The following is a 16,896-nucleotide window of genomic DNA, read 5'->3' as shown; positions in this document are numbered from 1 at the left end:
TAAGTAAGAATGTTCGGTGGGCAGCTACTGATTGCTGTTTGGATAGTAGACAGTACACTGTTTATAGACAGTAGACAAAGTCTCCAGTAAGCTGATTTCTAAGATTCAAAAAGCTATGGAACATCTTATCAACAAAACTGGCAGCAAAATGAACAATTCAGGCACTCAGCTATTTTTTCTGTAGTGAAGACAAAACAAAACATCAAAAACACAGAAATGGAAACCTGCTGACCTATTTTCTTTTTTATGGTTCTGTTTCTGTTTTGTTTCTTACTGCTCACGTTGTTTTTTGAAATCATGTGGAAATACAGCCTCAGGCTGGGTTAGTATAAGAGCTACAACAGAGTTTTGTGACTTCCCTCTCAGATCTTAATTTCTCTTATTATTTCTAATATTTTTAAATGTTAACCCCAAAATAAATTATATTAGTTAGCATATATAATCACAATGTCTATGCGCTATCCCATATTTACTATGTTCTATCTCATCAAGAAGATGCTAATTAACGGTTTGGTATGTTTAACACAGCAGTATGCTATTTAACATCTTCATAAAACATGAAGGCTAAGGTTACAACACTATTCTACAGACTGAAACACAAAAACAGGTGGTAATCACCACAATATTTTGTTCTGAGGTTAAAATACTGGCAAATTAAATAATCTATCAGCAGATGTTGCATTATATTAATTCCTTCAGTTTTAGATGTAAACAAAGTCTAAACTCATAAAAATAGTGTGCGAACTAAGAGAATATGGAGACGTGCACAGAACACTGATCTGACGTATGCAATACTTTTTCCCTGAGAAGATTCTCACCAGTCAATTTTATTTTGGTCAAGAATTCATAGCAAGTTACCACTAGTGATTTCTCAAAGCCACATTTATTAAAGGCTCGTATAATCTGATTTTTAAATAACTTTTCACAATTTTTTCTCAACTGATAAAATCACCCCTTCCCATTTGCCACTATTATTCATTCAACAAAATCATTATTTTGTCATTTATCTACTTATTCATTCAATTAATTATTTTAATTTTTACCAAGCCTCTGATATGTAAACAGACTATTCTGCTAGGTGCTAACTGGGCGTATATATACTTTTTGCCCTAAAAGAACTTGCAACTGATTCTTTTCATATCAGAACTATTTATACTACCACTGAATAATCATATATAACAAGACACCAGTGATGTTTCAGAGACATATATGGTAAATGTTGAGTAAATTAAACAGATAATTATGCTATGTGTTCTGAGAATGAAATTTTTTACAGTGGGGAGTAGTAACCAGAGACACCTTCTTGGAGGTAGTATGGTTTAAAGACCTTGGAGAATGCATATGAGTTGAATAGTAAAAGAATGAGCTAGGGAATTCCAAAGAGGAAAACAATGTGAAAGGAACACAGAGAAGGAGGCCTGAGTGTAACTTGGAAAGGGAAAAATCAGTAGAGTATTATGGCTGGAGAGTGGAAGGTTCAAGGAGCGAAAAGGGAGATTTGGGAGCTGACAGAATAACCACCCAATTTATCTTGACAAGGAGAACAAATGATTTCTAAGATGTCAGTGACGAGGAGATCCACTGTGCACTATTATGGTGAGGGATAAGTTTCCAGTAGAGAGAACAATACATGCAAAAGCCCAAAGAAAACAAAACGTATTCATTACATAAGAAACTATTTACTCAATATGAATAAAAGGTAAAGTGTCTATGGAAAAGGAGAAGAGAAGACAATGTTTGGGAGTGAGACACATGGGTCTGGGGAGGTGAGTTATTTGGGCCATAATCAGGAGGATATTTTTCTTTTTCAAGCTTTTTTTTTTTTTACATCTTTATTGGAGTATAATTGCTTTACAATGGTGTGTTAGTTTCTACTTTATAACAAAGTGAATCAGTTATACATATACGTATGTTCCCATATCTCTTCCCTCTTGCGTCTCTCTCCCTCCCACCCTCCCTATCCCACCCCTCTAGGTGGTCACAGAGTACCAAGCTGATCTCCCTGTGCTATGAGGCTGCTTCCACTAGCTATCTATTTTACCTTTGGTAGTGTATATATGTCCATGCCACTCTCTCGCTTTGTCACAGCTTACCCTTCCCCTCCCCATATCCTCAAGTCCATTCTCTAGTAGGTCTGTGTCTTTATTCCTGTCTTACCCCTAGGTTCTTCATGACATTTTTTGTTTTTCTTAGATTCCATATATATGTGTTAGCATACGGTATTTGTCTTTCTCTTTCTGACTTACTTCACTCTGTATGACAGACTCCAGGTCCATCCACCTCATTACAAATAGCTCAATTTCGTTTCTTTTTATGGCTGAGCAATATTCCATTGTATATATGTGCCACATCTTCTTTATCCATTCATCCGATGATGGACACTTAGGTTGTTTCCATATCCGGGCTATTGTAAATAGAGCTGCAATGAACATTTTGGTACATGACTCTTTTTGAATTATGGTTTTCTCAGGGTATATGCCCAGTAGTGGGATTGCTGGGTCATATGGTAGTTCTATTTGTAGTTTTTTAAGGAACCTCCATACTGTTCTCCATAGTGGCTGTGGAAACACAAAAGACCCCAAATAGCCAAAGCAATCTTGAGAGTGAAAAACGGAGCTGGAAGAATCAGGCTCCCTGACTTCAGACTATACTACAAAGCTACAGTAATCAAGACAGTATGGTACTGGCACAAAAACAGAAAGATAGATTAATGGAACAGGATAGAAAGCCCAGAGATAAACCCATGCACATATGGTCACCTTATCTTTGATAAAGGAGGCAGGAATGTACAGTGGAGAAAGGACAGCCTCTTCAATAAGTGGTGCTGGGAAAACTGGACAGCTACATGTAAAAGTATGAGATTAGATCACTCTCTAACACCATACACAAAAATAAGCTCAAAATGGATTAAAGACCTAAATGTAAGGCCAGAAACTATCAAACTCGTAGAGGAAAACATAGGCAGAACACTCTATGACATAAATCACAGCAGGAGGTTATTTTTTATCACGTTAAGAAAGTTGGATTTTACTCTGCAAGCACTGGGAGACACTGAGAAGGGAGAACAAGGTCAGAGCTGGATGGAGGATGACGCTAAGCTGCAGCGGGCATGATTGATAAGAGAAAGGCACAATTGGAGGCAGGAGGTACTAATACTAAACAGTTGGGGTGATTCAGATGATAAATAATGATGAAGTGGCATGGGAATGAAAAGAAGTCAACAGATGAGTGACACAGCAAAGAGAAAACTCAAAATTTCTATGCGAATAGATGATGGTAGGTCCATTTTAGGACCTTCATAGTTCATATATTTCTTCTTTTGGAGTCCATACCCAGTGTTGTATTAGGCATATTAAAATATACCCACAAACCCAATAAATATCATGAATAATTATAATAAATGAAATTGAAGTGTTCTAATTTTTATAATTTTGACTTTATTATAAGATAAATTATTCATTTTTCTTATGATTTTAATCTTATTGGGTTTGATTATACTTCACTATTTTAATATCTATATAAGAATTGCAATGAACTGTAGTTGTCTAGTTGTCATAAAACAATTTGTAAACAATTAAGCAGTTATTAATTTAAATTTTTCTGTTTGTATCTATGCGTATGTAGATTTTATACATTATTTCAATATTTTCAGAAGTCTTTCAAAGCTCTATGGCCCTAGGCACTGAACCTTACATGTAAAATTAGCTTCGATGATGGTGACCCTCACTGATTTACCAGGAACCATAACAGGAAGGACATGTATCATTCCAAGTGCCTCCAACCACATCCTTTTTATTTTCATGTACTAAAGTTCTAAATGAATTCTTTAAATTCACTAAACACTTCAGAGTGTTGGAGATCATGGGCTAACTTTGCCCACATTCTTGTGTGGATGTAACCCAATGGAAAAAAGAAGCGAAGTGAGAAATCTGCTTTCCACTCAGACCCCTCTCGTAAACACAGTCATTTGTGTTCTTAGGGAAGGAGGAAAAGAACACAGTGGCTGCTCTATCCCCAGCAAGCCCAGACTACTCAGCAGAGTTATTTCCAGTAATAAAAGGGCCCAGCATGTTGCAGAAGGGCAGGTGCTGGACTGACGTCAGCCATCCTTAGGGCCAGTCTTCAGCAGACACATATTCATCTGCCCATGAAAAGTGCACCCTATGAATCCTCACTACAACATGTCATGGCAACAACACTGATTTAGACTTTCTTCTTGACCAGTTGCCATTTCTATGGTAATGAGAATCATCTTCTTCCTCTGGCTGTTTGACAATTGCCAGCTAAGCCTTCTAGAGAAGTGAGAAGCAAGAAGGCAATGCACTTTACAACAATGCTACAGTAGTGAAGTGACCGTATGCAGAAGCTCTCAATTTTATAACAAATTAAAACAAAAAGTGAATTTTCTTGAAAAAGAAAATGCTCTTCAAAAATATTTTTTCAGTTACTAATATGTTATATAATGTGCTCAAAATCTAATTTACCACTGTGTCTAAGGCACATTAAATATCTTTGACCTGAGTAATTTGATATAAATCTGTCATGCAGGCAATTGAGACTGATATTCAGATCTCACATATTTTTGCTCTGATCATCACTTTTCAGAGGAAAGTAAAGCAAGCTAGGAGAAGGGTTAGGAGGAGGCAAAGAAGAAAAAGCAGGAAAAAAAGAAAAAGGAGAGAAAAAAGAAAAAAATTCATAAAAGGAGAAAGAAAAAAATCAATAAAAATAATTTTCCCTCTTTTCTCTTCCACAAATGGTTAGTTCAAACATTTTTTAAAATGTTCCAATCTAATTATACCTACCCCAAATCAAGTTTTCTTCATGAGTATAAAAGTAATATCGGCCATTTAAGGAGATCAGTTCTTGTCTTCCTGTTTTTGAAGAGCATCCAAAATTTCATTCCACATTATTTAATCCAATCTTGTACATATAAATTATGTCCACAGCACAATCTACCCTTAGCTCTAGCCAAAGCTAGTTTTTCTAGGAACCCACATACACCTGGCACATCATCATCTCATTCTCTAAAAGACTAATCCATATTATCTATTCTGAGAAAACTTTAGCGTCTAGAATTTGATCAGCCAATTTAGTCAGTATACAAACTAGCACAATAATAAACACTGCCTTGTTCTCACTTCACGTGTGTTCATTCACCTCCCGAGACTGGGAATTCTCTGTGAACATGAAGCAAGCATTATGCTTTGAGTAATCGAAAACCCTGGACCCAATCTAGATGAATAGAAGATATTTTTATATAAATGTGTACTAATTGATTTCTTTAGCCCTTTATCTAATTTTTGGTACACTGGTATTATCTAGGCTGCCTAAGCATGGCTGTTACCATGCAAGAAAGAAAAGGAATCAGATGGTAAGAAGTTACTTCTTTGTCCTGCTCTGAAACTAGCTTTCTCTCCAAGGACTTTTTTGCTTTTGTTCACTAAGAAAAATTAATCTGCTGAATAACTGCTAGTGCCCATTTAATTAATTTAGCCTAACTTAAACTATTTGTTGGAATATCTACGCAGTGTTTTGTGGAGTCCATTTTTTCCCTCAACACATTCTGTAAAGAGCCCTTGTGTAATTATTAGAACCCTGAATTAAGTAGATACCTTCTCTATGAATTGTTATTCTACCCAGGACCAAAGCCATTTCTTGTTGGTTCAGTTACATTGCATGTATATACCAATTATTACAACAAGCTTCACCAGTACTTGTTAAATCTCCTCTACCTTCTATATTTGAGACCACCACTCAAGTTGTCTTCCTTCATGAAGTTTTTCTGCAACAACTATTATCTCTTTTCTGAATGTCTACAACCAGAAAGTTTGGTACCTGTTTTTCTCATTATTTCATTAGAATTTCATCCTCAGATATGACAGAAGCTCCTTGAAAAAAAGGACTATATCTTTACTGTGTTACCTCCACAGATCTTCACTGAGCAGCTGTTTACTGCGAATACATCACATGCCAAACCCAGGTTAATATTTGAGGATATAGAGAGGATGCATTCAAATCCAAACTCTAGAGAAGCTCTCAATCAAGTGGAGGTGACAGATCTGTGAATTGATGAATTCAGGAAGATGTAATCAGTTCTACAGACGAAGAGTTGTGAAAATATAAAACATGGGCAATTAATTTTGCCCAGTGTGGTCATATTAATAGATACTTAATCTGGGTCCTAAAAAACAAATACAGTTTCTTAGGATAAAACTTAGAGAAGGGATCAGAAAGAGAAAATTCCAGGTAGAAGTAACAGCTGGATTCATAGAAAGATTTTCCTCAAAATTTAGCACAAAGCTAAGCAAATAGCAGGGGCTTCAATAACAGTTTCATTTTAATTAGTGAAGTTCCTTTATATTGACTGGTAAAATCTAGATTAATATTTTCAGTAGAAAAAATTAGAAAAAAAGAGCTTTTACTTTGTATTTAATGTGCTCCCTTAAATAAAAAAGACAATTCAGTTATAAAGAGAAACTTGTCAAATATTCACTTTGATGCATTTTGGTGATGTAAACCTACACATTATCCTAAGCTTTTAATATTCCCTACTGTTCTGTTCTAATTAACGTGAGCACTGTGTTTGAAGGACAAAGTTTAGTCTACAAAGGCACTGCCTGAAGTAACAGCATTCGCATCTTGGTTGGTTTCTCTTATGAAAATAAGGAAGGCTCACATCCAGGTGTGAAGGAGAGTATTTACCCAGTCATCTATTTAGGTATAAATACACCTCTTTGGTTCTAAATTCTAAATACCTTAGCATTGTCTCCTATGTTTTTGCCAAGTGTAGCTAAAACATGAAGTTCACTAACACTGTGGAACCATATTTATATCCAATTAGACTCTAAATATCCTTAATGAATGCAAGACAGACACCAACCTGCAATCACACACAGTCTTCTGTCAAATGGGAAAGAGGCAGGAAACTAGGAAATGGCCAACCATGACTCTGTGATCAAAAGACTCAAATGGCTCCCTGTCACTTTGTAAAATACCATCAGATTGGTTTTCATGCTCTATAGACCCTACATGCTCTGCTCCTACAGAATTCCCCTTCATCATGGCCTACCACTCTCTCTCTCTCCCTCTGAACTTTAGATATATAAGCCTCCCTATTCATCTTCAAAAGTGTCAAGTTTATTCCTATTCCTGAACGCATTTATTTGTTGTTTCTTCAGCAAGAAGATCTCCATTCATTTTCGAAATTCATTCAAGAGTCTATTCAAGTGTTACCTCTAGAGAGGTTGTTCCTGACCATGCTATTTAAAATAGGCATCATCTACCTTATCATACTCTAATAGTCTTTGTTGCTTATACCACTTCCTGAAATCATCTCCCTCACGTGCACACACGCACTACTTTAAATGCCTGTCTCTCTTCCAGAGAGGAAAGGCAGTTTGACTCTGTTGTTCACAACTATGGCTCCAGTTTCCTGAACAGTGCCTCACATGTAATAAATGCTCAATAAATATTTCCTATTTTTTGTTGGTGTTGGCTCATGTATACAGAGTGACATGAAAGAGGGAGAAATATTTTTTTGAGTATCCTTTCCCTTTTGAAATTTGCATCTGATCATCCAACACAGATTTTCAGCTCCTTTTGGCTACCTTCACTATGATGCTAGAAGAGGAAAAAAACCATCACATCTGATAAGCACTTGACATAGAAATATGTCAAGCCAATAGTAGATCTCTTCCAGATGAACACATCTAATTATTTATTCCACAGATACTTCTTGAGCTCATAATAACTGATACTGAGACTGCTCCTAATAATTGAAAAACACAGATCCTGATCCTGCTGGCAAGGAGTTTAAAATCTAGCTAGAAAGAAACACAGCAATCCAATAAATGCACATATAATAATTTGATTATAATTATCAAATATATTATGAAGAACAAGGTGCTATGATGCCATATAATATAGAGAGTCCAATTTGGTGTCGTGAAGCAGTAAAGATTTTCTTGGGTATGCAGTATTTATGCTAAGACTTGAAGGATTAATATGAAATGACAAGGAAAAGTAAATTTTTAAAAAGGAAGGTTGCAATGGAAGGGGAAAACATTCTAGGAAGAGGGAAAGCTTAAGGACAGAGAAAATTTACTGAAGAATTTTAGGTAGCGTTGACAGTATCGGCAAATAAAAATAAAGGATGCACAATTAAACCTGAATTTCAGATAAACTATAATTTTTTTCAATATAAGTATGTTTCATATGTTGTACAGGACATACAGTAAAAACAAAAACAAAACGTTGTTTATCTGGAATCAAATTTAACTGGGCATTGTAAATTTTATCTGAAAACCTATATTACAGGAATTAAGAGATGGCCAGAATGCTTTGATCAAGTAGGAGACAGACTAAGGGTGGACACAGAAATTCTTCTTTTGCTTTTTACTTATTCACTTATGTATTATATAAATATCTTACATGTATTTAATGTGTCTTGCAGTCCTCAATGTACCTGCAGATATAGTCAAGCAAGATACATAGATGAATCCCCTATTAGACTATCGATCAAAGACTTTGGTGAATATGTCTCTGTATTGTCAACCCCTAGCCCAATACTTGGCGCAGAGGTGACTTCCAGAAAGAGAAGTTCAGTAACTGAAAATATATTAATACAAAATGATGTTACTAAACAACCACTGGCTTTGGTTCCACGACAGAAAGTTAGCATTTCACTTACACATAGAAACACTTAAAATTTACCTCAGTTGGTTCTTAGTGCTCATCTCACTGTGCTCATCTCAGCTGTGTTCTCATCTGTGTTCTATCTCAGCTGTAATGAAAGATGAGAATGGAAAGGACTTAAGCATATGGTGCACCTTGGACTCTCCACTTTGGCTTCAAACACAACAGTACCTCAAAGATGACTGATTGTGTCCATGGGTGTTTACTGTCATATCATAATTTAGTCAATTTCTTTAATTTACTAGTAAATTTTAGTAAATATTCATCTAAGGTAGTGAACACATACACATGGTCATTAAAATAAAAATATCATTGAAATACTCTCCCGAAACCATCATCTAAGCATTTTGATTTTGTTTAGTGGTTCTCATTCAGTGGGCACTTGGCAATTTCTGGAGACAGTTTTGACTGTCATGGCTGTGCATTTGGGGGAGGCAGTTACTGGCATCTAGTGGATAGAGGCCAGGAATGCTGGTAAACATCTTAAAGTGCGTAAGATAAACCTTCCACAATAAAGAACTGTCCAAAATGTCATTAGTGTCACTAATAAGAAACCCTGATATAAATTAGTAGATAGCTTGGTTTGAAACATATATTTTAATTCATAGCAATCGAATTTTGTCAAATACAAATATAATGGCATGAGAGAAAATAGTACATGATTGTTTTAAGATAATGGGAGTTTTCCATTCTGGACTACTTATTACATGGTAGACCACTGTGCACATTTAAACTTCACAAAAATACACTGAAGTCAATTGTATTCATTGCCACTTTACATTTTAGGAAACTAAGACTTGAAATGATTAGCTGACTTGCTGATAATTGAACCTAGGTATTCTGAGGCCAAAACCTACATGCATATCCCTTCTCACGTAGTCCTTCTCCATTGAATGCATTCAATGGAATGATCACAGTAGATAATTGATTCCATAGCTCAAAATGTTTTCAACTGAAATGGTAACAAACTCTTCCTGCCTGATTACTGCCAACATTTCAAACTGATACACGCTTTTTTTCTACCGATAATTATGAGAGCATACCTACTCTTCATAATTGTAACTATATATTCCCTTTATTGAACACCATCTGCTCTGTTTTGAGTTGAATCAGTCAACTTGTTTATTTTTAGGGGTTTACAGCTGTTGAAGAATCCCTCCCCCCTCCCCCCACCCACACCCACGCCTTAATTAAAGGTTTCTTTCTCTGCCTCCATTCTCCAGAAAGGGAATATCTTAATTTGTTTTTAACAACTGTCTTCAGCCTCAGTGTCAGGTAAGTAACCATATCATCTTCATACTTAAATACCTGTGTTTTCTTTTGGCTTTTAATCCTTTGTTCTATGTTTAAATTTAATTCCAAATGTAAATGGGATTATTCAAGCCTAATAGACCCTAACAATCATCCCATGAGTTCCACAGGTGATTTGCTTCCTAATTACCACATAAAATAATACATACCTGGCTATTTTTATGCTTATATATTCATTATTGCTATATGCTGTTAAATAAAAACAGATGCACAGAAAGGGGTAAAATTGTATCTGCAAATCACTGCAGTAAATTGGATGTTTATTCACAGAAACATCTAATTGATAATCACTTGTTGGCAAGACTGGACAAGTTTCAAAGTAACTCCAAAGGAGATTCAAGCATACTGTTAAAAAGAAAGTCTCCACAGAGCACAGCAAAACACATTTGTGTTTGCTGAAGAAACTACTATGCCCCCATCACAAAATGAGTTTTCTAATTTTGAGGTTGAGATTTCATTCTTTGTGATGTTAACTGCAAGACAGGAATTACTTAGTTTCGATGAAAGAAGAGAGAATGTTGCTTCTGATCAAGCAAATTTTAAAGAAAACACATTCAGTTCCAGTTTGTCATTTGGGTATTCTCCATTTCTTTCAGAATCTTACCTTAACACTTTCATATATTACTGATGCAAATGGAAATTGGTTTGATCTTTTTGGAGAGAAATTTACAAACATGAATGTTGTTCTTTAGAATTCTTGTTTGAGGCATTAGAAACTGACTAGCCAACTGAAGCAGATACGACTTCATTAGCAGGATACCTCAGAGTTCTTAGAACTGAAGGGAGCAGGTTCCGACAGAGGTAGAAAAACACTGGGAGGAAGTACATGAAGCATGAGCTAATGGAGATCTCTTAGGGAGGCTGAAATGAAATGAACCAGGTCGAAGTATTTTTAGTTTTTTTGACTATACTCTTCATTTTCAAAGATGTAGCATTTGATTGACCTGCCCTGAGTCACATGTCCATTATTTTTCTAAGCCAGAGCAAGAAACCTTAACCAACGTTTTCACAAGAATGTATTCCAAAGGAAAAGGTTGTTGCCAATAAATAAACAGATAAACAGACCCATCACTTATATCAAAAGGTTTTAAAATAAGTATTCCTTTTGATCAAGAAATGGACCTCTGGGTCATAACCTGGGGAAATAGTCAAAGATGTTTTCAAGATTTACATCTAGTAGTTAATTTTATGAGAAAGCTGAAAAAATTCCATACAAAATATGAAGTTAAAAAAAAACAGGCTAAGGGTCTGAAAATTAAAAGTGTAATTCAATTTTTGTTTAAATGACAATGTACTGATGAGAAAGTACCATATAAAAATTATTTTAAGTAATTTTATTATATACATTTTTTCCTTTCAAATCTTTATATATATTTTCAAGCTTTACTGAAATATAATTGATATATTGTCATTGTATAAGTTTTAGGTATACACATATACACATATAATTATGAAATGATTACCACAATAAGGTTACTTAGCACTTGCAATGCCTCACATAATTTTCTTTTTTGGTGTGTGGTCAGAACATTTAAGATTTACTTTCTTAGTAAATTTCAAATAGACAAATACAGTACTGTTAACTATAGTCACCATGCTACACCTTAGATCTGCAGAACTTTTCATCTTATTACTGGATGTTTATACCCTTTGTTTGTCCCAACATCTCTCCAGTTTTCTCACCCCTCCCCCCAGCACATGGCAACCACCATTCTACTCTGTTTCTATGAATTCAGCTCTTTTTTTGGCTTCTACATGTAAGCGAGATCATACAGTATTTGTCTTTCTCTGTATAACCTACTTTACTTACTACAGTGCACTCAAGGTCCATGCATGTTGTTGTAAAAGGCAGAAGTTCCTTCATTTTTATGGCTGAATAATATTTCATTGTATGCATATACCACATCTTCTTTACCCACTGATGGATACTTAGGTGGTTTTCATGTCTTGGTTATTGTGAATAATGTTGCGATGAACATGGGAGTGTACATATCTCTTCAAGAGGGTGGTGATTTCATTTATTTGGATGTATACCCAGAAGTGAAATTTCTGGATTACATGTTAGTTCTATTTTTGATTTTTTTTGAGGAACCTCCATATTGTCTTCCATAGTGTCTGCACCAATTTACATTCCCATCAACACTGTACAAGAGTTCCTTTTTCTCCACTCCTCACTGACATTTGTCATGGCTTGTCTTTTTGATAATAGCATTTTTTTAAAACTTTTATTTATTTTTGGCTGTGTTGGGTCTTCGCTGCGGTGCACGGGCTTCTCATTGCAGTGGCTTCTTTTGTTGCGGAGCATGGGCTCTAGGCATGCAGGCTTCAGTATTGTGGCTTGCGGGCTCTAGAGCGCAGGCTCAGTAGTTGTGGTGCACGGGCTTAGTTACTCTGCGGCATGTGGGATCTTCCCGGACCAGGGCTCGAACCCGTATCCCCTGCCTTGGCAGGCGATTCTTAACCACTGCACCACCAGGGAAGCCCCACTCATTTTAACAAATACGAGGTGATGTTTCATTGTGGTTTTGGTTTGCATTTCTCTGATCATTAGTGATGCTGAACATCTTTTTATCTGTAGGTCTAGGTACATGTGATCTGGCTGGGAAGCTAAGCTCATGGAAAAACTGGCCTGGTGCTAGGTTGGACCAGGAGCTTGGTTCCAAATAACCTACCTGGAGCCTAGGTTTGGGGGGCTGCTTTGGTGCTGTGCTGGGCTGAAATCTTAGGCTCATGGGACCCCACCAGGAACCTGGGCCATGCGAGGCACCATGAAAGCCAACCTAGTACTGTGGTAGACTGAGATCCTGGGACTGCAACAAGTCTGCGTGATGTTGCCGTGGACCTGGTGTGGGATCCCCAATGAGGTCAGGTGCTTACTTCACTCTCCCCCATGGAGGAGGTGTCTCTCTCTATACTGGGCTGTCCAGGCTTGTGGGAGGGGTAACAGGGGTGATATGAAACTGTCTTTCCTACCTTCTTCAGTGCATCTTTTCCTATTTCTGTGCTCCATCTAGATGCTGTAATCTCTCACCTGGAACCCTTAGCTCTTATACAGGTATCTTCATGCATGGATAGTTGTCCAAATTGATGTTTCTGAGAGGGGATGAGCTCTACAAATTCTCATACTGCCATCTCGCTGATGTCATTCCTCTACGTATATTTTCTTCTTAGTTATGTATTTACATTTTAGCAATGGAACTTCCCTTTGTGATTGCAGGAGTCATACAGCATAATGCTAAGAATAATTATAACGTGAATAAAAAAGCATTTTGACTTTAATTTGAACTTCAAATTTATGAAATAGGATTATAGCAGCTCCCTCTATGGATGGAAAAAAAACTCAATGAAACAAAAACGTTATTAGTGGTTATCTCCAGATAATATTTTGGAGGGTGGTTTTTAAATTTCTTGCAATACAAGTATTTTTCTTGTAATAAGAAAGGAAAGCAAGAAAGAGTAAAAATTACGTAAGCTCAGGTGTTTATATAAATGCTTATGAGATCTTTTGCTAACTTTTTTATGAGGGAAAGTCAATTTATAGCCAAATTATTAGTGCAATCTGTCCAGATTCCTTAAATGTCTTCATTTATACATCTCATCTTATAGCCTACTGAAAACAAAAGAAGTAATAAACTCAGTGGCTGAGAGAGAGGCTTTAAAGCCAGTTAGATCTGTACCTGAATCTTACTTGTTCCACTTATTAGCCAAGTTGCTTCAATGTTCTGACCTCAGTATCCACATCTATAAAACAGTGATAATAATTTCTCTTAAGATCATTATGGGAATGAAAATCTATATGGACGTTATATCTACTTTACATTCACTGTAGGAATATAAAGTTTATAGAAAATAATTTGTTAGAAAATTAATTTAAAGAAAAATACTAAACAAACTATTTAAAATTTTCATTTTATACAGATATATGTAAAATCATGAAAGTAGAATGCAAGTAGCTGAAATGGGAGAACAGTGCTCTAAAATGATGAATAGAAGTTTGAGGAAGCTCTGGCTCACGTAACATCCAACATGCATTACAACAGCGGTCCCCCACATTTTTGGCAGCAGGAACTGGTTTTGTGGAAGACAAGTTTTTCATGGACAGTAGCGTGGGGGAGCGTTGGGGGAGAGATGTTTCAGGCGGTAATGCAAGCGATGGAGAGCGGCAGACGAAGCTTTGCTCACTTGCCGGCCACTCATCTCCTGATGTGAGGCCTGGTTCCTAAAAGGCTGTGGACCAGTACAGGTCCATGGTCCAGGGGTTGGGGGCCTCTGCATTACAAGGTGCTATGTTTCCGGAAAAATCACGCCCTTGTTCAACTGCTGGCGAGTAGTAATAGGATGTCTTATTCTGGGAAGCCACAATCTAACACAGAGGTTATTATGCTGTGATTCATGGATGCCCCTAGTGGTCTGTGAGATCATATACACACTTTAAATGTCTTAATAGGCATGTCTTTCTTGGCATGAGAATCAATAGCCTTCATGAACATTTCCAAAAGAAATGAGACCCTTAAAATATTAAGAAGCACAGAATTAAAATCTCCAATATTAATCACTCCCAATGTCCCTTATGTTGTCTACTTCTTTATTTGCTGCTCTTATCTGTTTTTCCCAAGTGTTGCAAATATGAGCTGGCTGCTTGAAAGACCACTAGAAATTAGTAGGAACAAGCCATGTACGTTCCCTCTTTTTCTCATCCTTGGTAATGAGCAAACCCATCTGTGGTCGGGATGAAAAATAAAATTGAATTGGCTAGGGTGAGAACACACGAATAATAATTTAGTATAAAACACGTCTTACGCACTTGCTGCTGGAGATGTGGATCGGCATCCAGAAAATAGAATGGCGTATTTTAAAACATAAATGTTATATGGTGGTACAGACTAGGATCAGAATACTGAAATGAATTCTTCCGTTATCCCTTGTCTTCAAAATTCAAGCCTGAAGTCTGATCTCCATCATAAGCCTCATCTAATTCTTCTAGCCTTTACTAACATCACTTCTCTGAATTCCCATTCCTGGGATGATAGGTAGTTTCCTGGCCAACTCCAATCAGTTGTTTGGCTGCTTGGGAGGATTTGGAGGAGCCATTAAGGCTCAGCTGGAAAGAGAAACTTGATGATGAGCAGTGTGTGCTGTGGGCTCTGACTGGAGATTGGCTGGCCTTAGGCTAGATCAGCACTAAGGAAACAACACAGGGCTTACAGCAGAAAAATACCAGAAGTATTTTAAAAACACTAATCAGGACCTGGTGAAACCCCAAAGTTCCACACTGAATTTACATCCAGCTAGGTATGAATATCAAGCAGGGTTATGATGACCCTGGTTACTTTTACCTTGGGCATGAAAGTATTAGCAACTGCGCTGGTTAGTTACCATCATCTTGAACCATAAACTTATAAGTCACTAGAACCATAGAAATGATCAGTCAGATAAATTTTGCTCAAATTCCATTATCCAGATGAGTATACATAAATAAAACTAGCTACCGTTAGATTATAACAAGCAGTTTGAAGCTGTTACAACAGGTAGCATGGAAACGTTTTGGATGATAGTAGAGAAATAAAACAGGCTTTTTCTCTCTGCCATTTGAAGTAAATGACAAGTACTATGTTTATTTATTCTTCAAGTAACCTTGAAAGTGTGATAGTACTATTATTATTATCTTTATTTACAACTGAGAAAATATGTTCAAAAGATTGTGCCCAAAAGTAGATGACAGCTGAACCCAGGTCAATCTCTGCTATAGCCCATGCATTCAATCTCGGCAGTATCTAACTTCAAAAGCCATTGTTAAATCATCCATACTCTCTGCAGATTCTCTTTGTGAATAAGAGGAGGTCAGCTAACAGCTGACCAGGGTAACTGTTCAATGCACATTCAGATATCTGATATAAGAGCAAATGAAGAGGGGAGTCCATTTTTCAGCAGGAAACAACACAGAAATATATACCCTCTAGTTTCTTAACTAAAACAATCCTGATAGGGAGAAAATATGGTCCCCTTCTCTTGTTATTATGTACGGCAAACTCAAATATAAAATGGTATAATGGAATATTACTTAAGAGCATTGGGTTGGGAGCCGGGGTTCATATCTTTGGCCTGTAATACTTACACAGTGTGTGAAATTAAAACATCTGTTGTTTAGTTCCTGCATCTGACGAAATATAGATGTAATGAATTGTTATAATCATTTCACATAACCAGACTCTCTCAGATTGTTGTGAGAATTAAAATAATACCTAACATGGAGTAAGCATCACTGAAGTGTTAACTATGATCACAGTTATTATAATAGTAATTACTCATATTCCAGTCCAACCTAAAGTACCAACAATTTAGTTCTGTTTCAATACTTCCGGCAGTTCTTTTTAGAATCCTCTACCATGTGCACTTGCTTATGATTAAAAACCCTAACATTAAAAAACATCCTTTCTCACATAAAGCACTTAAGATAAAGTGAGAAGCAAAAGAGATGCCTCCCTGCCCTCACAAAATTTTCAGCTGCTCAGAGAAAGTAGGAACTGAGATAAATAAATACTTTGGAGTATTATGAATGTTTTGGAAGACAAAATATAGCTGTGATGGAGAGTATAATTGGGGTGTTGGGGGTCAGGAAAGGCTCCCTGAGGAGGTGGGATTTAAGTTGAAACCTGGAAGATGAGGAAACTAAGTGAGAAGAAGTGACTCAAACTGAAAAAAACGCATGTGTGCAAAGCTAGGAGGAAGAGAGAATGCGAGCTAAGCGTTCATTATGGCTACAGAGGACAGAGAAGGAGAAGGAAGTAGGGATTGTAAAAACTGACAGAAGGTGAAAACTACAGACCTTGTTTGGCATTTTAGGAAGGAGGGATTACATTATGAGGGTCATGAAAAGTCACTGAAGAG

This window comes from Pseudorca crassidens, chromosome 3 (genome assembly GCF_039906515.1).
Source record: "Pseudorca crassidens isolate mPseCra1 chromosome 3, mPseCra1.hap1, whole genome shotgun sequence".
NCBI classification, from domain to species: Eukaryota; Metazoa; Chordata; class Mammalia; order Artiodactyla; family Delphinidae; genus Pseudorca; species Pseudorca crassidens.
This window is presented reverse-complemented; position numbering follows the sequence as displayed.